At 45.8% G+C, this 25751-nt stretch overlaps 1 protein-coding gene across 2 annotated transcripts in view; it reads right to left on the minus strand.

Moving 5' to 3' along the window:
* The window catches only part of PRKAR1B (protein kinase cAMP-dependent type I regulatory subunit beta), a 539030-nt gene that overhangs the window by 39689 nt on the left and 473590 nt on the right, over positions 1 to 25751 (minus strand). The window contains exon 12 of one of the 2 annotated variants that reach the window (XR_014518921.1): positions 1274 to 1397. The exons of the other annotated variant lie outside the window; for it this stretch is intronic. The gene's annotated coding sequence lies outside the window, so the exon portion shown is untranslated. Of the gene's footprint in view, positions 1 to 1273; positions 1398 to 25751 lie in introns of those variants that run through there. 2 annotated transcript variants of the gene reach the window in all.

The raw sequence follows: 25751 nt of genomic DNA on the forward strand, positions 1-25751 counted from the left end.
GCTGAGAGACTGTGACTGTTGCAAGGTCACCCAGAGAGCTTCATGACCGAGTGGGAGGATTCGAACCCAGGTCCTACTCCAACCACTACACCACACTGGTTCTCAATAAGGTGTGCTATCACAAAATGGAGTTCAGTTGCTTGTTAGTTGTTCAGATCAAGAACTACATAACACCGGTCCTGGGAGATCTGCATTGGCTCCCAGTACGTTTCCGAGCACAATTCAAAGTGTTGGTGCTGACCTTTAAAGCCCTAAACGGCCTCGGTCCAGTATACCTGAAGGAGTGTCTCCACCCTCATCGTTCGGCCCGGACACTGAGATCCAGCGCCGAGGGCCTTCTGGCGGTTCCCTCATTGCGAGAAGTGAGCTTACAGGGAACCAGACAGAGGGCCTTCTCAGTAGTGGCGCTCGCCCTGTGGAACACCCTTCAGATGTGAAGGAAATAAGCAGCTATCCTATCTTTAAAAGACATCTGAAGGCAGCCCTGTTTAGGGAAGTTTTTAATATTTAATGCTGGACTGTTTTTAACACTTGATTGGGAGCCTCCCAGAGTGGCTGGGGAAACTCAGCCAGATGGTTGGGGTATAAATAAATTATTATTATTATTATTATTATTATTATTATTATTATTATTATTGTGAAAAATTTCCTCCACATACCCAGCACACAGTAAAGCAAAAGTTGGGATTCGCAGTTCTTTCAAATTCGGCAAATGTTCTGGTGTCGCTGCTTGAGTTTCAGATGTGCTGCTTCAGATTCAAAATCTGAATTTACACTTCAAATGTGAAATGTCGGCAACATGCCATTGAGGCTTTGTTAGTTGTTCTGGGATGGAAAGTTTTGCAGTGCAAACAATTCTCCAGAATTTCAGCAGGCAGCTGCAAGATAGGCACTGAATGGAAGAGAAGTGATATTTGTGCCCCAAAACATTTGCAGGCAAAACAGTATGGAAAGTGGGATTGTGTATAACTGCCCCAATACTATCATGAACACAAATAATCATGAATGCACAATAAAAAAAAGATGTCTCGGCCCATATTCCCAGTCAAAACCTTTTTTCCTAACTCAGTATTGTGTACCCTGACATGCAGTGGTTTTGCAGGGTCTCAAAAAATTGAGTCTTTTTCCAGACCTACCGTATTTTTCGCTCTATAAGACACACCAGACCACAAGACGCACCTAGTTTTTGGAGGAGGAAAACAAGGGAAAAAATATTCTGAATCTCAGAAGCCAGAACAGCAAGAGGGATCACTGCGCAGCGAAAGCAGCAATCCCTCTTGCTGTTCTGGCTTCTGGGATAGCTGCGCAGCCTGCATTTGCTCCATAAGACGCACACACATTTCCCCTTACTTTTTAGGAGGGAAAAAGTGAGTCTTATAGAGCAAAAAATACTGTATCTAGAAATGTCAGGGGTTGATCATGGGCCTTTCTATGTGCAAAGTATAGATGCTCTGACATTAAGCAGTGGCCCTTTCCCAGAGTGGTTTTGGCTTTATGGCTTTGTGTTTTGGCAGACATCAAATATAAAACCTCCATAAGCTGTCCAACACTGTCAGTTATTAAATATTTCACAGAGCTGTCAAATAACATTTGAATATTAAACACCATTGCACACCGACCTTCAGATGCTGTCAGATACTAAGATCCATTGTACATCAGCTAAGAAATACTGTCTCCAGTGCTAAAGATCATTGCAATGCCATCAAGTCAAATACTGCCAGGCTGCTGCCATTGCATGTCTGGATTAAATGCTAAAGAGCATTGCATGCCTGCTGTCCAAATATCAAATCGGAAAATCAAATATCATTTACAATGTCAATTGCAGAGATGATATTCTAAGAATATCTTCCAATACATGTGAAAATGTAAGGTGTCGTCATGTTCTGGCAGCCAAGCTAACCGCAGCATGAGAAATGGCAGGCAGGGCCAGGTGAGATGTTTAATGTGCCTATAGTGAGGTTTTAAGGGACGAGGGTGGCGCTGTCGGTTAAATCACAGAGCCTAGGACTTACCAAAAAGAAGGTCGGCGGTTCGAATCCCCGCGACGGGGTGAGCTCCCGTTGCTCGGTCCCTGCTCCTGCCAACGTAGCAGTTCAAAAGCACACCAGTGCAAGTAGATAAATAGGTATCGCTCCGGCGGGAAGGTAAACGGCGTTTCCGTGTGCTGCTCTGGTTTAGCTTAGTCATGCTGGCTACATGACCCGGAAGCTGTACGCCAGCTCCCTCGGCCAATAAAGCGAGATGAGCGCCACAACCCCAGAGTCGGTCACGACTGGACCTAATGGTCAGGCGTCCCTTTACCTTTACCTAGTGAGGTTTAACGGAGAAGGGAAGTGCTTCACTCAGTGGTTTAGCAAGCCACTGTGTGAACTGCCTGCAGCTTCCTTAAAAGGGAGTTAGGCCTGGGACAAAAAGCAAGAAGGCAAGAGACAAACTGGGGGGGACAAACTGGGAGTTGCATCTTCTTATTTGGTGATCACTTGTAGCTGGGTAAGATTGTCTTCCATGAACACGGTCTTAACGGTGAGTCCATAAGTAACTGTGGAAGCCAATTCTGGATCCACACATCCTTCCACAGTGGGGACATTGGTTTCTGGGCAGGAGTTGATCACGGTGAAGGTTTGCCAAATGTGTCTTCCTCTTAGCTCATCTTTCCCTTTGGTCTTGAGTTCATGCTTCTTCAAAGTCTATGATGCCTTTGGTAGAGACTATTCTCCAACTGGAGCACTCGCAAGCCAGTGTTTCCCAGTTATCAGTGTTTATACTGCATTTTTTAAAGATTTGGCTTGAGAGTGTTTTGAATTTTATTATTACGGTCACAGACCAGTTCTGGCTCACTTACAATATCATGAAAATCATAAAACACAACAGGAATACATTGAATTGCAATTGGGTATAACAGAGACAATTCAGATATAGCGGCAGTTAAAAATATATATTAAATCTTGATCACTAAAATATAACCTAAAATTGTCATTTAAAACCTTAATCATTTTGGTAGTACAGCTTGTTCCCTAAGTTTTATGGCAGTCGCACAGAATTTGGCCACCCTTAGCGTGATCTCTAGATCCTTGTCCTCTACCAGGAGTTTTAGACATTGAAGTTCGGACCCATTTGGAGATTGGCTTGAGAGTGTCTTTAAACCTCTTTTGTTGTCCACTGGTATTTCGCTTTCCATTCTTAAGTTGGGAATAGAGTAGTTGCTTTGGAAGACAATAATCAGGCACCTGAACAGCATGGCCAGTCCAACGAAGTTGATATTGAAGAATCATTGTTTTGACACTGGTGATCTTTGCCAGGGGTGGAGGAAGGGGGTGCAGTGGCTGCAGGCTGCCCTGGGTGTCACCACTAAAGGGGGTGACAAAATGCCAAGCGGCACTCACTGCGGGGCCTGCATCCTGGGAGAGATGTGGTAGCTTAGGTGCGCACAGGCTCCGTGCTGCCCAAACAGTCTGTCCACTGCCTCTCCACCCCCCAGCTGTAGGGAATCTGAGTGGGTGGAGGAGGCAGACTCCAGAGGCCCCTATGGGTACACCCTGCCTACAACTCGCCCAGCCCCTATGGGCGACTCTCATCACCCCTGGGTGTGCCGCCCCAGGTGCCCAAGCGGCTTCTGCCGCTTATCTTTGCTTCAAGTACACTGCTTCAAATACATTAGGGGGGTGGGTGGCGCTGTGGGTTAAACTACAGAGCCTAGGACTTGCTGATCAGAAGGTCGGTGGTTCGAATCCCCGTGACAGGGTGAGCTCCCATTGCTCGGTCCCAGCTCCTGCCAACCTAGCAGTTCGAAAGCACGTCAAAGTGCAAGTAGATAAATAGGTACCGCTCAAGCGGGAAGGTAAACGGTGTTTCAGTGCGCTGTTCTGGTTCTCCAGAAGCGGCTTAGTCATGCTGGCCACATGACCCGGAAGCTGTATGCCGGCTCCCTCAGCCACTAAAGCGAGATGCGCGCCGCAACCCCAGAGTCAGCCACGACTGGACCTAATGGTCAGGGGTCCCTTTACCTTTACCTTACACTGACATTAGTTTGCCTGTCTTCCATGCAGCTGGAGTCAGGATTCAAAGCAGACCCAAAGCTGAGGACCAACCAAGGAATAACATTCACATCCCTCCTGTCTTGAAGTTCTTGGTCAAATAAGGGCTTGCCAAGCCTACAGAAGGACTACCTTCATAATCAGTTGTTGATCAGTTGCATCCAGCCCTGACTTCTGATTCTTCAGAGCCCAAACCCCTGACTTTTCAAGTTCCTCCCTAACTCAGCTCCATCCCCTCAACTCACTAGAAGGCCAGTATTTATTTTATTTTAAAAAACCAGAGGCTGGCAGATGCCAGATCAACGGGTCACATCCAAGGCAAGGCCTTTTGACAGGTTCCGTGCTAAACTGCGAAGAGAACTCTCTCCAGACTCCCCGTATAATCAGTGTTAACAATTCCCCAGAAAGCTAAGAGGCACTTAAAATCTTTTTTTCTCTAGCCCTCAAAGCCTGCTATTGTGAGCCTTTGATAAATAAATAAGCTGAACGTCTCTTTCACTGTCTCAGGCATAATTCCCACTATAAATAGCCCATTCTGTTGATTTTTAAATAATTCTTATTAATCAGCAAAGTCAGTGGCAGTTTTATAAAAGCCAGATTAAGTCCATTATATTTCTCTAACTGTCCTATTCACCGCTGAATGGTTTTACCGATTCTCTGGGTTCCTTACTTAATGCTGTTCAAAAAAAATATTATTGTGATATGCCTTGACATTCATCTTACTCCTTTAATTTATATATATATATTTATTCTTTCCTTGCATGGGGGATTCAGTTATGCTTCTTTATAAACCTCTCAACTACAGAGGTTTCTCAAAGTTGGGCAGCTTTTTGAAAGAGGTGTTGGGCAGAGTAATCCTATTAGTGTGGGGGAGAGGGAAAATCTGTGGGGAAAGAGTCACCAAACCCACCCACCCACACACCACCCCGTTTGTGCCGGCCAAGATAGAAAGGAGAAAATATATTTGGAGGGGAGAGCCCTCACACTTTAGAGCAAATAATTAGGGAACAAGAAATAGTGTCATTGGAGTCAGGGTCTGGGACCCAAAGTCCCAGTGGTGAGCCTATAACAGGAAATGGAACATAAGGAAACTCCGCCCACTTTCCACAGTGGGCGGTGTTGTGGCCGGGCATCTGGGACCTTCAGTGACCCGGCTGTGGGGTGGAGGGATGTCGCTTGTGTCATACTGATTCCCGGCCACGTCACACCCTTGTAGCAATCGTCACAACTTTGTAAGGTCAGACATTGGGTTAGCCTTTGTTTAAGGGAGAGGAGGTTGTAGCCTCTGCCTGCCCCTCCACAATAAGGGTATCCCGTTAAAGGGATCTGGGGGTGTGGATCCTGTCCAAAGCCACGGCCCCAGTGGGGACCCCACAAGATGCCCCAATTTGACATATGTAATAATAATAATAATAATAATAATAATAATAATAATAATAATAATTTATTTATACCCCGCCCTCCCTGGCCAGAGCCGGGGTCAGGGCAGCTAACACCAATAAAATTTCAGTAAAAACATAATAAGAAAAAAGAAAAAGAAAAAGAAATTAAAATATAGGTTAAAATGCAATTTAAAATGCACCATCATTTTAAAAGTCAAAACCATAAGGGGAGGGAAACATAAGGGTCAGACAGAGTCCAAACCAAAGGCCAGGCGGAACAGCTCTGTCTTGCAGGCCCTGCGGAAAGATGTCAAGTCCCGCAGGGCCCTCGTCTCTTGTGACAGAGCGTTCCACCAAGTTGGGGCCAGTACTGAAAAGGTCCTGGCCCTAGTTGAGACCAACCTAACCACCTTGTGACTTGGGACCTCCAAAATGTTGTCATTTTTGGACCTTAAGGTCCTTTGTGGGGCATACCAGGAGAGGCGGTCCCATACGTACATAGAGCTTTAAAGGTCAAAACCAGCACCTTAAACCTGACCCTATACTCCAACAGGAGCCAGTGCAGTTGGTAAAGCACTGGAGGAATGTGATACTGCGGCAAGGCTCCCCTTACTGGTGGTTTACCCTTAGTGAGACTTCCTGAAGACTGGCAGGAGTCGGGATATAGCCAGGCTTCACTCAATGCCTAAGCCAAACCACTCACATCTGTAACCAATAAAGTTGTGGCCTAATATATTGCATTAACCTAAAATATTTGTGTCCATGTGTTTATTATCTGAGGGAACTGTGGGGCATGGAAGTAGGGGAAGGAAAATGGGGAATGGACAAGCCCAGAGGAGGAGTCCAGGGATGAAAAGGGGTGTGTGAGCTCTTGTAGAAAAGGTCCCATCCAGTAGGATTATATTAGCTCTCCAAGGACCCTACGGAGGGCAAGAAGTGATGGATAAACATAGAGCTGGACCATAAAGAAGGCTGATCACCGAAGAATTGATGGTTTTAAATTATGGTGTTGGAGGAGACTCTTGAGAGTCCCATGGACTGCAAGAAGATCAAACCTATCCATTCTGAAGGAAATCAGCCCTGAGTGCTCACTGGAAGGACAGATCCTGAAGCTGAGGTTCCAATACTTTGGCCACCACATGAGAAGAGAAGACTCCCTGGAAAAGACCCTGATGTTGGGAAAGATGGAGGGCACAAGGAGAAGGGGACGACAGAGGACGAGGTGGTTGGATAGTGTTCTCGTAGCTACTAACATGAGTTTGACCAAACTGTGGGAGGCAGTGGAAGGCAGGAGTGCCTGGCGTGCTCTGGTCCATGGGGTCACGAAGAGTCGGACACGGCTAAATGACTAAACAACAACTATAACATCTAGTATCTCACCTTGAGTTCCACAATGGAAGAAAGATGGGATAGAAGTATGCTAAATAAAGAATACAACACGCACACAAATTTATGGATTCTATTTATGGCTTGTATATGTTTCCCAATAAAGGCAGTTCTTTGGACGGCTTACAACAGAAGTAAGAACTGCCAGATACCCAAACCATAAAAGCGTAATTGATACTTTGCTAGCAGCTGCCCGATCAGTGCAGATAGCACGGCAAATTGAAATCTATCAAAACACCTACAGAATTAGATTGGGGTTTTTTTAAAAAATATCTGGGGTTTATTCATGACGGATAAATTAGCACGGCAAATTAGGACTCCAAAGGGGATCGTTTTATGGAAGAAAGTTGGTGAGCAATCACAGATTTGGAAACAGAGCCTATGAACTGGGACGAGGAAACAAGGAGCGAATGATATATTTGTACTAATTGCCTCTGAAGAAATTGCTTTCTGTTTGTTTTACGCTAAGTGAACCCGAATAAAAGTTTGCAACTGGGGAGGGTAATTATAATTATTTTTGTTATTTTCAGGGAAGTAGGGGGATCATTGTTTCATGTTTCATGCATTATGGGCTATGAAAATTCAAGGAAACGACAAGTTGCCCAAACCATAAAAGACTAACATAGCACATTACAGCATATAAGCAGCAACAGAGGATAATACCAATATAGCAAAACTCCCAACAGCCCCCACCCCCTGCCTCAAAGTTTCAACAGCTCTTTAAACCCCACAAATACCCAAGAGATACAGAAAGCATTAAGAGTTTTCCAGATCTGAAAGCCCAGGAAAATGAAAAACATTTCCCCCTGGCATAGAGAAGACTGCAGCTTATGTGCCAGCTGAACCTCTGGGGAGGGCATGCCATGCCATCCTGGAAAAAGTACTCCTCTCAGATATCCACCCACTGAACTGGCAGGGGCACAAAAGAAATAGTCTCAGATAAACATTGATCGGTGAAAATATACAACTTGCTGCTGAAGTATGAAACAGAGCAGATCAGGTTAAAGATTACTGTGTTGTTGTTGTTTAGTCATTTAGTTGTGTCCGACTCTATGTGACCCCATGGACCAGAGCACACCAGGCACTCCTGTCTTCCACTGCCTCCCACGGTTTGGTCAAACTCATGCTGGTAGCTTCGAGAACACTGTCCAACCATCTCGTCCTCTGTCGTCCCCTTCTCCTTGTGCCCTCCATCTTTCCCAACATCAGGGTCTTTTCCAGGGAGTCTTCTCTTCTCATGAGGTGGCCAAAGTATTGGAGCCTCAGCGTCAGGATCTGTCATTCCAGTGAACACTCAGGGCTGATTTCCTTAAGAATGGAGAGGTTTGATCTTCTTGCAGTCCATGGGACTCTCAAGAGTCTCCTCCAACACCATAATTCAAAAGCATCAATTCTTCGGCGATCAGCCTTCTTTATGGTCCAGATTACTGTATATATGGTTTAATGGGTCAGAAAGTTGGAGGAAATAGCACAATGATGGAAGAATGAGGAAATCGTGACAAAAGAAGAGTGGCAAGAGAAACTGATGAATTATGCAGAACTGCCTAAATTGACATATAAATTGCGAGATAAGGACAACTGTGACTTTAAAGAAGAATGGGAACTTTTCACAAATTACTTTAAAAGACAACAAAATGAATTGGACTCCTTGGCAGGTTTTGAATAAGCATACACAAATTTATTGATTGATAATATGGTAGATAGATAACATAAGGATTTGCATAATTTTATAACATGCAGAGAATAATATGTGTTGAGAAATCAGAGAGAGGAGCTGAGGGAAGTCTCTGGGGGAGGGGGGGAGGGTTTGAGGGGGTGGGGGAAAGGGGGGAATAATAAATATGATATGTTTTGATAAGTTGTTATGTTGAAATTGCCAATAAATTTTTTTTAAAAAAGGAAGTTGGAGGAAATATACCAATGGAGGTTTGGGAGAAGCTACAGATAATTGCACAGTTCTCCCTGCATTCATGGATGAGGGGGGAATTGTTATAAAATAATGTGCAAGTGGTCTATTATTTATCCAAATAATAAAAAAAAATTCCCTCACATGTTGGAAATGTCAGAAAGGAAAATACGCCGCCCCTCCCCCCCCCCCAGATGTGGTGGAAATGTGAGCTAGCAAAAAGAAAAACAAAAAAGAATGGATAAAAGTTGAGTTAGGAAGAATTTTGGGTTATGAGGTTCTGCTGGATCCAGTAATATTTCTGTCGAATTATTTGGAAAGATTGACAAAGGAAGAACATAAAGAAATGAGTTATAATTCATCAGCATCTTCCAGAATCTTAGATACTGGGGAATGTCAAAGAATGGCACGATAAAATATGGGACAGTAAATAATGGCAGAATGAATGTATTATGTAAAATTCAAGGATTACAATTATAGGCAAAATATTTTTTTTATGTGAAGAAGGAACCAATTTGTGGATTATTGTAAGCTACCCGGAGTATATCCGAGTGCTAGTTATTGATGACGGCAGCTGGATATTGTTTGTATAATGAGCCTCTCTTCTTTTTGTCAATACGGCTTTGAAGTGTGTGTTTGTGTGTGTATGTGTGTGGTCTCTGAAGATGCTCATACCTGTGGAGGGAAGTGTTCCTTCAGACAAGACTAATAATTATTCATACAACATATAATAACAAATAACACATTTCTGGCATTTGCTATTATTATCATCACCATCATCATCACTATCTCCATTTACATGTTGCTTACTACCTATGAAATGTATCAAAACAACTTACAACAGCAAAAACCATAGAAATGCAAAACTATTAAACTAAAAGTGCTCATTTTACAATATTCGAACAAGGAGAAATCTTACCCCGTCCCGCTAAAAGATGAAAAGCACAGTGTTATTTTTGCTATGTTTACTAGAACCACACCAGTGTGCTCCCCTAAATCCACCTCTGACCTATATGGCCAGTCTAGACCGCATTGCCCTCCCTCTAGTAGGTTTCGGTTTTGTCTAATGATGTCACCTTAGTGATGTCAATTGCCATTGTAATGCCATCATGCCCAGTATGTGATTCCTGATTGGCAAGAACAACACAAGGATGAATGAAGGAGGAGAGTGGGATGGCCATGGACTTTGGGGAAAGTGGCTGCAGACAGCCCCAAACTTAGTTATCAGTTGTGTTTTTGTGGAGCTAGGAAAGCCCTCTATACATTTACCTTAGCTGTATTGTCTTTTGTTTGACAGGAATTGACTTTGTGTTGGCCTTTGGCCATCACTCTGTCTTTGAGACTCTACTTTCAAAACAGACTTGTTAATTCCTGGAAAGCAGGAAGAGGGAAACTCATCTGTTATTCATGCGAGTGGCTGTATGGATGTGTATCGGGCCCCGCTGGGATTCTGGAGTTCTGGCAGATGAGATAATACATTGGCACCAGCAGAGGAAAGGTAAAGAAGTGGAAGATCTATGGCAAAGAGCAGAGTCCTCTCGCAGCTCAGATCCGTGTACTGAGGAGGCCCACAAACTACTAAGGAGGAGAGTACAGTTGGAGACAAAATGTATTTGAATACCAGTTGCTGGGAACTGTGAGGGGGAAAGTGTGTTATTGCACACATGCTGGACTATTGGCCTCATCCAGCAGGGGTCTTCTTATGCTCTTAGGAACACATTTCAACAAGTCCATTTCTCCAAGGAGCTTCAGTTGTTATGGAATGCAGATGGGCAGGCGAGAAGTGACAGGAAGCACAAGTGACATACTTCCTGTTCTCTGCACTTATTTGTATTGCTTGTCCTCTTCATACTGCTTCCCTTGCAATTGAATGTTACGTTCTTACTGCAAGGACACCTTGCTTTTCATAGTCCCGCCCCACAAAAGCCCATCCTTTCTGATGTCTCCATCATCATCCAAAGGCAACTTCAGAAGGGGAAAGTGTTGGCAAGAACCAGAAAGTGGGAAATCATGGTGTCTTAAGCCCTTTAAGAGATACCCAAGGCAGTAACTCATATGATGATGGATGGTTCGGGTATACTGGACTTCACAGCGCCTTTATCAAAACAGCTAGACATTGACAATGTGACATTGAAAACACCTCTTTGAAGCATTATTATTTATTAACTTTCTATAGAGCCCATCATATGAGGTGCACAGGGTAGTTTACAATATGAAAACACAAAAATGCATAACATAGTAACATAGTAACAAACAAAAACAATAACGTTCTCCAGTTTAAAAGGCCATTAGGTTGTTTAATTAGCCAAAGACCTGGGACAAATGGAATGTCTTTTCCTGGCACCTAAAGATATGTAATGAAGGCAGCAGGTGAGCCTCCTTGGAGAGAGCATTCCACAACCAGGTAGCTACCACCCAAAAAAGGCCCACTTGCATGTTGCCATCCTCTGGAACTTTTGTGGAGTGGCCCATGAAGAAGGGCCTCAGATGATGATTACAGGGTCCAGGTCAGTTCATATGGGAAGAGGCATATGATATGGGCATGTCCTGTGCTTTAGCCTGGAGAAGAGGAGGTTAAGGGGTGATATGATAGCCATGTTCAAATATATAAAAGGATGTCATATAGAGGAGGGAGAAAGGTTGTTTTCTGCTGCTCCAGAGAAGCGGACACGGAGCAATGGATCCAAACTACAAGAAAGAAGATTCCACCTAAACATTAGGAAGAACTTCCTGACAGTAAGAGCTGTTCGACAGTGGAATTTGCTGCCAAGGAGTGTGGTGGAGTCTCCTACTTTGGAGGTCTTTAAGCAGAGGCTTGACAACCATATGTCAGGAGTGCTCTGATGGTGTTTCCTGCTTGGCAGGGGGTTGGACTCGATGGCCCTTGTGGTCTCTTCCAACTCTATGATTCTAATCTGTCCATTTCAGTTTTCTGAATTTCTCAAACATTTTGAAAGTAACTTCAGTTCTCCAGAATTCTAAAGTAATTTGCTATTTTAAAAATGCAACTTGTGAAAACTCCTCCATGTTTTAGTGCAAATGACACGTTTTTGTATGCAGTTTTGACTAATGGATAACTTTTCCGGTAGCAGTTTCTCCTAATACAATGCATTTTTCTATGTCGCTTTTGCTAATACATTGCATTTTTATGCACAAATTAGTCTAATACATGCATTTTTGTAAGCATTGCTTGGTTGGAGAACTGCATCACAAAATTCAGAGAAGTGCAAATTTCGAAGGATGGCTGGACTCTGGTTCCCGCGCTTTGGGTTGACAATCTTAGGGACTGGCAACCCCAGAGGTGATGCCAACTGGGCTCACGGGGATGGGGTGGTGTGTGACTGGGCAACAACAGCAAGGAGGAAAGTCCACCAGCAATATTTTCCACCAAAACCTAGAATTGGCCTTGGCTTTATATGATTCCAAAAGATAGCGATTTCTTCCATTTATCCAGAAATGTGCATATGCAATTTCAAGGTCCTTTGGCCATTATCTCACAAGTGCTACTGCCACAAAGAGCTTTATTCGAAAACCCACAGTCCTCTGCTCCACAATTTCCCATGTATCATATTTAAGTAAGATGCAGGATGAAGTTACGGTGACTGACAATAATTTTCATCACCGGGGCTGCCGAAATTGCAGCTAGAGCCCTCGTGCCCCATTACTTCCCCAGGCGAAGATCCACTTGATTTATAGAAAACTGCAATATATATCATCCTGTTCGGGCCTGCAGGCATGCTGCAATCATTATGAATGCAGCCCCAGTGAATGATGAATAATCCTCTTCCCTGCATAATCTCAGACCTACCAGACGTCGGCTTTGAGGGTCTCGCTGACCAGGACTTTAAAGTCATATTTGAGTATAGACTATTATTTATTAACAGAACTCTGTCGGAGGGAAAGCCTGCATAATGCGATAGTAGTTATTGCATGCAACATCTCTGTTCAAGTAGCATCACAGCTGATAAAGGCCAAAGCATCCGCAGTCCAGGGTAGTGGGTAAGTTTTGCCCATATTGCAAGGTTCTCCTCAAACATTTTATCTCATCTTTTCCCATCATTACATTTAACTGTATCCTGGAAGAACAAGGTGGTGTAGGTGATTCTCTTCCTCCCCATTTTATCCTTGCAATAGCCCTGTGAGGTTGGTTAGGCTGAGAGGCAGTGACTGGCCCAAGGCCAGTCACCCACCCAGAGACTCGTAATCTGGTGAACCGGGTTCGCTTCCCTACTCCTCCACATGCAGCTGCTGGGTGACCTTGGGCCAGTCACACTTCTCTGAAGTCTCTCAGCCTCACTCACCTCACAGAGTGTTTGTTGTGGGGGAGGAAGGGAAAGGCGAATGTTAGCCACTTTGAGACTCCTTCGAATAGTGATAAAGCAGGAAATCAAATCCAAACTCTTCTTCTTAACTTCATGGCTCAGCACGGGTTTGAACCCTGGTCTCCCAGGTCCTAGTCTAACACTCTCACCCCTACACCACACTGACGGCTATTCGTGTTTGTGGGTAAATTAAGACGCCTAGGGTGTCTATTTATGGCTCACTGTCATGGACTAGTTGGATACAGAGGAATGTTAGGAGGAAACAGCTGGGGAACCATCAAAGCAAGAAGGCTCAGAGCCTGGGGAATGGTGGTAGGACAATGGTGAGTGGACAGAGCAGCAGTGTACCTAGCCGTTGAGTTACTTGGGGCGGCGCACACTCCCTGCAGCCGGGGGCGGAGCGAGCCACCAATGGGGGGGGGCAAGCTGCGCATGGGGCGGGGCGAGCCAAGGCAGGGAGCGCTGCATGGAGCCTCTCCGCAGGGGGACCTCAGCTGTAGGGTGGCTGAGACAGTGGGCAGATGCAAGCCCGACGCTGCTTGAAAAAGCAGCGCCAAGCTTGCCGGCAGTCCGCCTGCCACACACCCCCCCAGGAGAGATGCGTGGCTCAGGCACGTTGCAGGCCCCACGGTGTGATGCCCTCACCTAGCTACGCCTCTGGATTAGGCAGATTCATGGAGGAGAGAGCTGTCAAAGGTTACTAGCCATAAAGGATTACTCTGCCTGCAAAGTTGGAGCCAGCAATGCTTATGGTTTCTGGAAATCACTCAAGAGGAGAGTGCTCCTTCAGTGGAATAGGAAGGGGCGTGCAGTGGGTGCGGAAGTTATTCAAAAACACATATTTTTGCCATTTTGTCACCCCCTCCTCAGTGATGACACCCGGGGCAGCCTACACCCACCACACACCCCTTCCCATGCCACTGGGTCAGAGGGAGAAGACGGGGTAGGGGAGGCTGTTGGAAGCTAGGAGGTAACAGGGCTTAGTGAGCTGAGAGAGTCTGTGACAGAGATCACAGAGTCCAGAATCAGAGGCAGCAGCTGAAGCAGGAGCTGCCGAATATCAATTCAGACCATTGGCCCCTTTTGCTCAGTAACGTCCACAGTGATGGGCAGAGGCTCTCCAGGATTTCAGACAGGGAACATTCCCAGCCAGCCATACCTGGATAGGTTTGCCCATTCAGGAGCATCCTGGAACCTGAGATTGCAGAGTCCAACTTGAGCCCTAGACCCTGGTGATGTCATGGGGGTGGGCCCTGGAGACAGAGGTTAATTGGGAGAGGGGAGGGAAGGAGGGCAGAACCTCCAGAGTGTATGTGCATACATAATTACACATACATACACAAGTATGTTAAACCGCAGAGCCTAGGACTTCCTGATCAGAAGGTCAACAGTTCGAATCCCTGTGACGGGGTAAGCTTCCATTGTTCTGTTCCTGCCAACCTAGCAGTTTGAAAGTATGTCAAAAGTGCAAGCAGATAAATAGGTACCGCTCGGGCGGGAAGGTAAACGGCGTTTCCGTGCGCTGCTGTGGTTTGCCAGAAGCAGCTTAGTCATGCTGGCCACATGACCCAGAAGCTGTACGCCAGCTCCCTCGGCCAATTAAGCGAGATGAGCGCCAACCCCAGAGTCGGTCGCGACTGGACCTAACAGTCAGGGGTCCCTTTACCTTTACCTTACACAAGTATGTATGTGTGTATATCACTCTTGCCCACATGGATATCCAAGCCCTCCATATGCCGCATGATGAGGACCAGGAAAACCTGGAGACTTCACTTCAGACCTGGAGGTCCAGCAACCATATATCTGGCTATGCTGATGTTTGAACCCAGGATTTTCTGCACGCAAAGCCGATGAGCTACCCCTGAGCTACCTTGTCTTCCCTATGCTCCATAGGGTCATAGCTCACGGTCAACCAGGGCATGGGTAAGATTGGCCAGGCTCTCTCTGCCTGGGGAAGAGTTTCAGCTGATGCACCAGAATTTCTATTAGAAGGCCTTTCTGCCCACACCAAACTCTAGCATCTCCCCAGGGCATTGCTAAAACCAGGCATTCTTTAGATATTATGGCTTGGGACCTGCATGAATTAGTTTGCTTTCCCAATCAAGGGGGAAAAACCCAGACTTCTTGTACAAGCAGCTGAGGCAGAGGCATATTCAAATAAGTTCACACCATGAGGGGGGAAAGATAAATTAGTTGCACCCTGTTCCAACGGCTCAACTGTCCCCAGTGAGAAAAGGTGTGATTTCCAATCTGGTTTTGATGAACAGCTGTTTCTGCTCGGCTGTCTCCACATAACAAATACATTCCTAGCACTTAAAATGAATTAGCTTCCTCGAATATCTCCCCGATAATTTTTTTTAAAAAAAACAAACTGGCACATGCCTCTGCTTATTTATTCATTCATTAGTTCTTATTTTTAATGCACTGTGATTATACTGCTATAGATATCGTTCTCAAGGGAATCCCAGGGGAGAAGGCTATACATTCTTCGTACAAACACATCTTCTCCCATAAATTAGAGGGAGGGCTTTCAAAGCGAAGCAAAACCTTCATTTCCTTGTTTTTCTTATGTTTTTCTCAAGGAGGAGGAGGAGGAAGGCATTGAGCTGAGGTAATTGCTTAAAAAGACACAAGCCTTCTCAAGTGCAAATGGGTTTAGTAAAGTCTCTTTTGAAACGCAGGAAGATGCCTTGTTTGTTTACTACATTTATAGACCACCTTTATCTTCCAAGGAGCTCAAGGTGGTGTACGTGGGCCTCCCTCTTCTCATGTCATCCTCACAACAACGCCATGAGGTAGGCTAGGCTGAGAGACAGTGACTGGCCCAAGGTCACCCAGCAAGTTTCATGGCTGAGTGGGGATTTGAACCTCAGTCTCCCAGGTCTTAGTCCAACACTTTAACCACGACGCCACGCTTGGTTCCAGAACTGTCTACATCACAAGTGCAAAATCGCTCTCCTGTCAAGAGTCCCTTGGGGGTCAATCCGCTGAGGATTGCGGTGGGAAGAACCCAGACAATCTGGGCAAATCTGTCCATTTCATCCCCCCTCCCCACCAGTTTCTCCTTTTCCCTAGTCTTCAGTTGGGTCCACCCCATTTCTGTAACAGTCTGCGGTGTTTTGTTCCCTTTGAAAAAGTCCTTAGGAAAGTTTGTCACCGTTTAAGTCCCAATGTACACATTCTTGCAAAGCAATTTCCCTTAATATAATGCAGTTCTGTATGCTGCTTTCACTAATATGTGCATTTCATTGCACACTTTAGGCCAGTTCTATGCAATTTTGTCTCCGTTGCCAGAAGCAGAAATGCTTCTGAATACCAGTTTCTGGAAACCTCCGGAAGGGAGAGTGTTTTTGTGCTAGAGTCCTGCTTTCGGGTTTCCCGCAGGAATCTGGTTGGCCACTGTGAGAGCAGGATGCTGGACTAGACTGGTCCATTGGCCGGATGCAGCAGGCTCTTCTATGTTCTTGACAGTGGCGCAGGCTGCCTCCAGAAGCGGTGGTCTGTACATCACCAGAACTGTTTAAGCAGAGGTTGCAGAGGAATCTGTACAGTGGTACCTCGGGTTAAGTACTTAATTCGTTCCGGAGGTCCGTTCTTAACCTGAAACTGTTCTTAACCTGAAGCACCACTTTAGCTAATGGGGCTTCCTGCTGCCGCCATACGATTTCTGTTCTCATCCTGAGGCAAAGTTCTTAACCTGAAGTACTATTTCTGGGTTAGCGGAGTCTGTAACCTGAAGCGTATGTAAGCTGAAGCTTATGTAACCTGAGGTACCACTATACAGTGGTACCTCAGGCTAAGTACTTAATTTGTTCTGGAGGTCTGTTCTTAACCTGAAACTGTTCTTAACCTGAGGTACCACTTTAGCTAATGGGGCCTCCCGCTGCCACCGTGCAATTTCTGTACTCATCCTGAAGCAAAGTTCTTAACCCAAGGTACTATTTCTGGGATAGTGGAGCCTGTAACCTGAAGTGTATGTAACCCAAGGTACCACTGTAGTTGCATTCTGCGTTGCAGATCCCGGCCAAGAGGTGAGACCAGGTGACCTTCTAGCATCCCTTCCAAGTGATTTGATGCCCTGATTCGATACTCAGTCCTTGCTTCAGAATGACTTGGGGCTTCCCAGAAGAAAATGAAGCAGCCACAGAACATCCCTCCCCGAACTTTCTGCAACTAATAACAAAGACCTAATTATATATTTGAAGATGAGGAGGGGGGATGAAGGAGGGGGAGGCAGAGGGAAGCAGCTTCAGGGAGCAGAACTGATCTGAATTCACTGTTATTTCCAGCGGCTCGTCTGATTAATGGTTATGCCTCTTGCTGTTTCTGTTTGATAGGTGCAGGGATATGCGGGGGGGGGGGGGGAGAGGGACGTGTGTTCTTCATAATTGCCTCCGAGCCTGAATCAATGAGGCTTTCTCTTCCAGAGTAAACAATTTTCCTCTCTCCCCACCCCCCGCTTCTCCCTTCCCTGCTTCTAAAATCACATTGGGGGGGGGGGAAGTGTTGAAGTCTGAGCTGGCTAAATTGGCACGAAAGGTTTTATGAGTTTGAAAGCTGATATCAGGTTTTCTCTTTGGGGCTTTTTGGGGGGGCTATGCTTACACCGGGAAGGAGAGAAAGGCTGCAGATTAATAGGAAGCTGTACGCCGGCTCCCTTGGCAATAAAGCGAGATGAGCGCCGCAACGCCAGAGTCGGTCACGACTGGACCTAATGGTCAGGGGTCCCTTTATCTTTACCTTACACACACACACACACACACACACACACACACACACACACACACACACACACTTTACTGGAAACAAAGGAAGCTGCCTTACCCCAGGTCAGACCATTTGTCCACATGGCCCATCCAGGAGAGTCTACTCAAGCCTTCATCCAACTTTATGCGCTTCAGATGGTTTGAACTGCGAACTTCATTCAGGCCAGACCAGAATGACCAATGGGCAGGGATGGTGAGAAGGGCTGTAGCTCAATGATAGGCAGTGGCGTAGCGTGGGGGTGCAGGGGGGGCCGGCCGCACCGGGCGCAACATCTGGGGGTTAGGGTTAGGGGGCGCAAATCCACGGGTTAGGGGGCGCAAATCCACAGGTTAGGGGCGCAAATTACTTGCCTTGCCCCGGGTGCTGACAACCCACGCTACGCCACTGATGATAGGGCACCTGTTTTGCATTCAGATGGTCCCACCTCCGATCCCTGGTATCTCCAGGTTGGGCTGGGAGACAGACGGATATCCTTGAGAGTTGCTATTCAACAGTGTAGGCAGTACTGAACCAAATGGACCCAATGGTCTGATTCAGTATCATCAAACTGTAGAGTTGGAAGGGTCCCTGAGTGTCATCTGGTCCAACCCCCTGCAAGGCAGGAATCTCAACTAAAGCTTCCATGACAGATGGTCATCCAACCTCTGCCTAAAAACCTCCAAGGAAGGAAAATACACCAACTTCTGAGGGATACCATTTCTCTCTCAAACAGCTCTTACTGTCAGAAAGTTCTTCCTAACGTTTAGTCGGATGATTTTTAACAAGCTTGTTTTCTCCTGCCCTGGAGACTAGGACATGAACATGACCCGGAAAACTGTCTGCAGACAAACGCCGGCTCCCTGGGCCTGAAAGCGAGATGAGCACAGCAACCCCATAGTCGCCTTTGACTGGACTTGACCATCCAGGGGTCCCTTACCTTTTCCTTTTAGAGGGACAACAAATCTGAATTTCCAGTAACACATTGAAACACTGTGCTGAAGGGAAGCCCCTTGGGAATTCGGGACTCTGCGTGGAAAAGTGTGGAGTCGTGATGGCTTAAGGGTTTTTTGTGATGATCCTGGTATTTGTGGGGCAGTTGGAGGGTATGGTAGGGCCTCTTCCCTAAGCCATCCAGGCAAGCAAAAGCACCTAAAGATGGGTCAGAGCAGGGCTGGTGAATGATGTGGTCTGAGGAAGTGCCCTGAGGACCAGAAGGAGTGGACAGGTGGGCTTCATTTGGTCCAGGGCCTGAGGTTCCCCCTCCCTCCTCTGGAAGAAAGGAATTTATATGCACTGCATATTTCTTAATCTGAGTGCTTCTCAGTACTCCCAGTGAGAATGTTTAGCCCTATCCCTTCGGGTACTTTATCTGTGAGATTTCTTTTTCCGTATTCCAAGCTCTTTTATGTGTGCATAAGGAGATACCATTTATTTATTTTTTTACCCCTTTGACACCAGGTTGGTGATAAGTTCTTGATAACTACTGCTTGTGATCCTGGGTATCAGTGGGGCTGTGGCTGATAGGGCACCCACTTCAGCCAGGAGGAGCAGGGAGCACGTTCCTGCACTCTCTAACTGATAAAAGCGTGTTTTGAACAGAGAACAGAAGTCGACATATTGCTCAGGGGGGCTTCTGATAATGGAAGTTGTTCCGTTTCCAGATATATAGGCACTTCATTTCCATGCACTTAGCGAACCTGAGAATTCTTGTGCAAATTAATGAGAGTATATAAAACTGCCTTTGTGCAGAGTCAGATCACAGGGCCATCTGCTGAGGCTGGCAGCCACTCCTTGGGGTCTCAACTGGAGAGACTTCCCCATCTTTGATGCTGGGGATTAAATTTGGCAACCACTGTGCACTGTACATTCAAAGCAGCACGATGCTACCTTAAACACTCATGCCTTCCCCCAAAGAATCATGGGAAGTGTAGTCTTCCAAGGGTACTAAGCATTGTTGGCAGAGCCCTGTCCCGCTCATGTTGTTGTTTAGTAGTGTCCGACTCTTCGTGACCCCATGGACCAGAACATGCCACACACTCCTGTCTTCTACTGCCTCCCGCAGTTTGGTCAGACTCATGCTGGTAGCTTCCAGAACACTGTCCAACCATCTCATCCTCTGTCGTCCCCTTCTCCTAGTGCCCTCCATCTTTCCCAACATCAGGGTCTTTTCCAGGGAGTCTTCTCTTCTCATGAGGTGGCCAAAGTATTGGAGCCTCAGCTTCACAATCTGTCCTTCCAGTGAGCACTCAGGGCTGATTTCCTTCAAAATGGATCGGTTTGATCTTCTTGCAATCCATGGGACTCAAGAGTCTCCTCCAGCACCATAATTCAAAAGCATCAATTCTTCGACAATCAGCCTTCTTTATAGTCCAGCTCTCACTTCCATACATCACTACTGGGAAAACCATCCCCCTCATAGAATTACAATTCCTAGAGTGGTTCAACAATCAGTCCCTTTCCCCAGGGAACTCTGGGAATTGTAACTCTATGAGGGAGATAGCAGACTGTCCAGATGCTGTCAGTGGCTCCTGGCTGGTTGCCCAGGAAAGTATAAAGACAAGGAGAAGTTTCTTACAGTCTGTTTTTTATTTCAATATTTACAGAGAGAGGCTATAGAACCCAGCCTCTTGGGTAATGGCATTGTCCCAAGTGAATCTCCACTCCCCATCTATCCCACTTCTTCACTTCTACAGGTATTGCTACGTGCCCTCTGTCTTTGAGCTCTTTGCTCTCCTACTTTTAAGGCTCGCCAGGTTCTGGGAGATGGAGGGTCTGGAATGCTTTCTAGTGACAACATGTCAGCGAGCTGCTGCTCCAGCTCTGTCTGCTCCTCCTCTCCCATTATATCCCAGCTTTCCCCCTCATCTGCCTCTGAGCTGTGACTTCCCATAAAACACTGTTGTTCCCCCTGCCCTTTGGCTTAGAATCAACTTGATCCCCTCCACCTCTTTCCTTTTTCCTTTCTCCTTCAGTGATGGAACTCCTATTTGGGGACTTCCCTGGCTTTTTTTCTGGCCCACATAGGACCAGTCTGGATAGTTGGCCTTGGTGAAGATTTGATGTTTTCATCCCCAAAAAGTTTTTGATTTGAGTTTCTACTGAAATGAGGCTGCATTTTAATGTTGTATTTTAATTTTGTTTTTAAGTTGTATTTTAATCAATTGTTTTTATACCTGGTGTTAGCCGCCCTGAGCCCAGTCTTGGCTGGGAAGGGTGGGGTATAAATTATTATTATTATTATTATTATTATTATTATTATTATTATTATTATTAATGCTGTCTTCCTCTTCCCCCTACGCAGACCCTTCAAGTGTCCCTATTTTCCAGGGGCATCCTGGATTTACAGAAGCCTTCCCCGTTCCTGATATGATCCTGGAATGTCCCGCTTTTCCTTAGGATGTCCCTATTTTCATCAGAGAAATGTTGGAGTGTATGGAATTATGCAACTCCTAAGCCATGGAGATAAGTAACCATACAACCTTTAGAAGACATCTGAAGGCAGCCCTGTATAGGGAAGGTGTTTTTTTTAATGTTTGATGTTTATGTTTTTATATATTTTGGAAGCAACCAACTCATTTGGGCAGGGTATAAATAGTAAAATCATCATCCTCATCATCATTGAATAGGACATCCCTATTTTCATCAGAGAGATGTTGGAGGGTATGAGATAGATAGATAGAGAGAGAGAGAGAGAGAGAGAGAGAGAGAGAGAGATGCTATATAGCCAGTGCTTTTTTCCCCTGGGGGTACGCAGGGATACGCATCCCCCTAAACATTTTGTGAATCTTTGTACTTTTGTCCATTTGCTGTATTTATTTTCCCTGATTTAAACTATAAAATGGTGGTTTTCTTGAGTTAAAATGAGAGTACCCCTAAACATTTTTTTAGGGGGGGGGGAAGCATTGTATATAGTGCTATAGCTCAGATCAAAGGTCTTGTAAGGAGCCGCAGAGCAGTCCTAAAATGAAATAACTGCTCAGTTTAAGATATTTTACAACGTTATTTACTCCTAACAGGCCCCTTAATTAGCTGGCTTGCCAGCAACACAAGCATGAAATGCCTTGATGTGTTATTTACATAAAGGGAACATGGCAATCCATTTGGTCCTGGCTGAAACAGGCCTGGAGCATTCATATGCGGGTGCCTGAAAGCATCTTTACCCATCCCTAGTGGTAACAAACAAAAAGCAAGCAAGCCCAGACCCCCTTTCTGGGCTACTTCCCTCGCATCCCACCCATCTCTGTTGTGCTCTCAAAGCACATGTTCTTCTCTCAGTTCGGTTCGCTTGAGATCATCACATATTCATGGAGAACTAAAGAATGGCTTTAAAATGCATTTACCTTGTAAAAAATAAAATAAAATAAGCGCAGCTCTTCTTTCCAAACGAGCACTGGTGAATTATGAATGACGACACGCGGAGCTGAAAGCCTCGGCTTATGCATTTTTAAAACTGGCCTCTCGTTTCTGATAATACTTTCTAAAACCCACCGGACTGCCGTCTGTAGACTATTGCAAGCGAGCAAACAAACAGGGGGGAAATATTGAGTCCGTGCCATGCTTCATCCTCCGAGGATGCTCTCAGGTGCTCTGGAAAAGCTGCTTATCTTGCAGCTCACCCTGCTTTTGCAGCGAGGACCAGACAAGATGCAGATTTGGCCTGAGATGGGCGGGGAAATGACTGCTTAGATCAGCTTACAAGGACTTTGTGCCGGGTGCATATTCTGCGACTGCACACAAAGGCAGGGAATGTGCAGGACTCACCTCCCCAAAGATCTTAGCTTGCAGTAAAGAAACACATCTATTCATAGGGTGCATTGAGATATAGGGACTATTGTCTTAATTTTCCTGGTGGCTCACTCTCTCTTTTTTCTGCGGGAATGTTCAGGGTGGCAGGATACAGTGGTACCTCGGGTTACATACGCTTCAGGTTACATACGCTTCAGGTGACAGACTCCGCTAACCCAGAAATAGTACCTCGGCTTAAGAACTTTGCTTCAGGATGAGAACAGAAATTGTGCTCCGGCGGTGCGGTGGCAGCAGGAGGCCCCATTAGCTAAAGTGGTGCTTCAGGTTAAGAACAGTTTCAGGTTAAGAACGGACCTCCAGAATGAATTAAGTACTTAACCCGAGGTACCACTGTATATTGTTTATTAATATCCTTCCTAACTTGCACTAGCAAGTTCCCTTACTTAGCAGAGTTTACATTCCCCTTTTAAATGCACAGTGGGTAGCTGGTTGCAGGCTCGTGTAAGCTTCTCACTCTTATACAATTCAGTCTGTCTCAGATTGAATTGTACGTTCCTTTGAATCCCTCCTAAAAGAATAAAGATGCCACAATCTTATTCAAACTCAACAAAAGATGTTTACTTACATCAGTTCACAGTTGGATTCCCGAAGGCAGACTTAGTTACAAATATGTACATGTGGATCTACCCCATATGGGGGAATAATCCCAGAGAGCTAACAGAGCAGTCCTAGCTAAAAGCTGGCAAAACAAAGAAGGAAGTTAAAAAGAAGGAAGGGTGCTGCCTGACTCGTCCTTTTGTTACCTGGACAGGTTAGGTCACGCCCACCTTCTATCACATGCAAAAGGAAGGATGCTCCAGCCAGGAGGAACAGGAAGTTTCGACTGGCTGGACCAAACATTCCCTCACATGTCTTCTCTAGCATTTCAAGGAATGTTGTACTTGACTGCCTCTCATGGATCACATCCCACATTTTCACTGCAACTTGTCCTCACCGCACACACACTATCAGGAGTGCTCATGTGCCTATGTTCTGCTCGTTTCTGCTCAGCCACTGTGAGAATAGGATGCAGAAGTAGATGGGGCATTGGAAGGACCCAGAAGCCTCTTCTTATGTAGGAGCTGCTGTCCTTTTCTTTCCATCATGGTTGCCTGAAATATGGAGCGGGTGGCGGAATTGGGGAGTGTTGTTTATCAGACGTATACATCAGCTTTCTGTGCACCCGACACTGCAAAGTTAATCAGGGTTTTTCAGGGATGGTTTGCGCACTTCCAAGTCTGATTGTGCCATTTACAAGGCGTCTCAAGCGCGCTAGTGGCCAAAATTGTGGTAACCTTTTGGGAAAAGTGCATTTCTGAGATTTGATGGCTCATGACACCAGTTTTCTTTGGAGTAATACAATAAAATTATATATCAATGGAAAGATAATTTAATGAGGAATGTAATGCAACAAAGTTTGTTCAGTTATCTGTCTTCTATCAAAAGTTATAGCCAAATAATCAGAAAAAGGAAGGACAACTTGCTTAGTAGCAGTAGCTTTCCTTCATTTGAATGTAGCCAATGAGCGTGAGTGTTGAGAGAGCCAATCGGGTGTTATGAGCCATCAAACCTCAGAAATACACTTGTTCCAAAAGTTTTCCACAATTTCGGCCACTAGTGTAAGTGCAAGGACTTCCTAAGCCAGGGCCGGCCCAAGACATTTTTGCACCTGAGGCAAACCACCAAATGGTGCCCACCCTCAGCCAGGGGTGAGTGAAGATCTACACAAGGAACAAGGGAGGAATAAAAAACTACATCAGCTGTGCTGCTCCTGTTGATCCTGCCACCTGAGGTGGTCTGCTCACCTGGTCTCATGGTAGGGCCGGCCCTGCCCTAAGCGTCCCAGTGGCTCTATGGTCTCAGCTTTGCAAATAATGCCTGATGTTCACCCCACCACCTGAGAAATGGGCCTTGCTGACTGGGGAGATGTGCAGGGCTCAAGAAGGAAGGGGGTGGAAAAGTGGAGGTATCTTTCATTTTGATGGACAGGCCTGGGTTTTACTCACAATTAAGTATCTTCCCAGGTCACGCTATAGAAACCATTTTTTTCCTTGTGCAGATTAATTTATTTGCCAAAATGCAGATACTGCTTACTTGTAAATTAAACCTGTAAGCTGGGTTAATGGAAAGGTCTCCATGGGGAAGGGGCAGAGATAAACAACAACAACTCCTGGAGTAGCAAGGAAGAAACCGTTCTACCACCCTACACTTTTTCTGGGGGTTTAGGTTATTTTCCACCTGCTACCCCCCCATGCAAGCGACGCGGGTGGCGCTGTGGTCTAAACCACACAGCCTAGGGCTTGCCGATCAGAAGGTCGCGGTTCAAATCCCCACGACGGGGTGAGCTCCCGTTGCTCGGTCCCTGCTCCTGCCAAGCTAGCAGTTCAAAAGTACATCAAAATGCAAGTAGATAAATAGGTACCACTCCGACGGGAAGGTAAACGGCGTTTCTGTGCACTGCTCTGGTTTGCCAGAAGCAGCTTAGTCATGCTGGCCACATGACCCGGAAGCTGTACGCTGGCTCCCTCGGCCAATAAAGCAAGATGAGTGCCGCAACCCCAGAGTCATCCACGACTGGACCTAATGGTCAGGGGCCCCTTTACCTTTACCTTACACCCCATGCAAGTCAATGGAGAGTTCTTTCTCTCCCAATGAAAAGAATTTGCATCCCCCTCAAAAAAAACCCCAAATGTGGGGGAAGTGGCTCACCCCACACCAGTGATCATTGGGGTAACAGGATTCTTTGTGGGGGAACACTTTCCCACCCGGTCTTCTTTGGGGATCCATGGTCTGTTTTCACCATCCCCCTCCCCCTGTGCAAGTTAATGGAGAGATCTATCTTTCCCTTGGAAAAGAGCCTGTAACTCCAGAAATCCACAAGGGAGAAGCCCCTATAGAGCAACAAGGTAATTGCTGGTGGATGAGATCCCTTCAGTGTTTACTGGAAATCTGTTATCCTTTATCTCATCCTTGTCCCCTTCCCCCAGAATTCCTATGGTGATCACCCCCAAAAGGTAAAATCAGCCTTTGCGGAAGAACTGCTGGCATTTTCTGGGCTTCATCCCCACAGAAGAAGTGGTGATGCTTGAAAGTTGAATCAAATTCTGGCCTCAAATAAAATAAAAAGCTGTAGACTGTGCTTTTGCTTAAAAAGTCAAAATTTTAAAGTGCTCTGCACAGAAACGCCTGG

This window comes from Podarcis liolepis (assembly GCF_965112155.1).
Source record: "Podarcis liolepis genome assembly, chromosome: 14".
Lineage (NCBI taxonomy): Eukaryota > Metazoa > Chordata > Lepidosauria > Squamata > Lacertidae > Podarcis > Podarcis liolepis.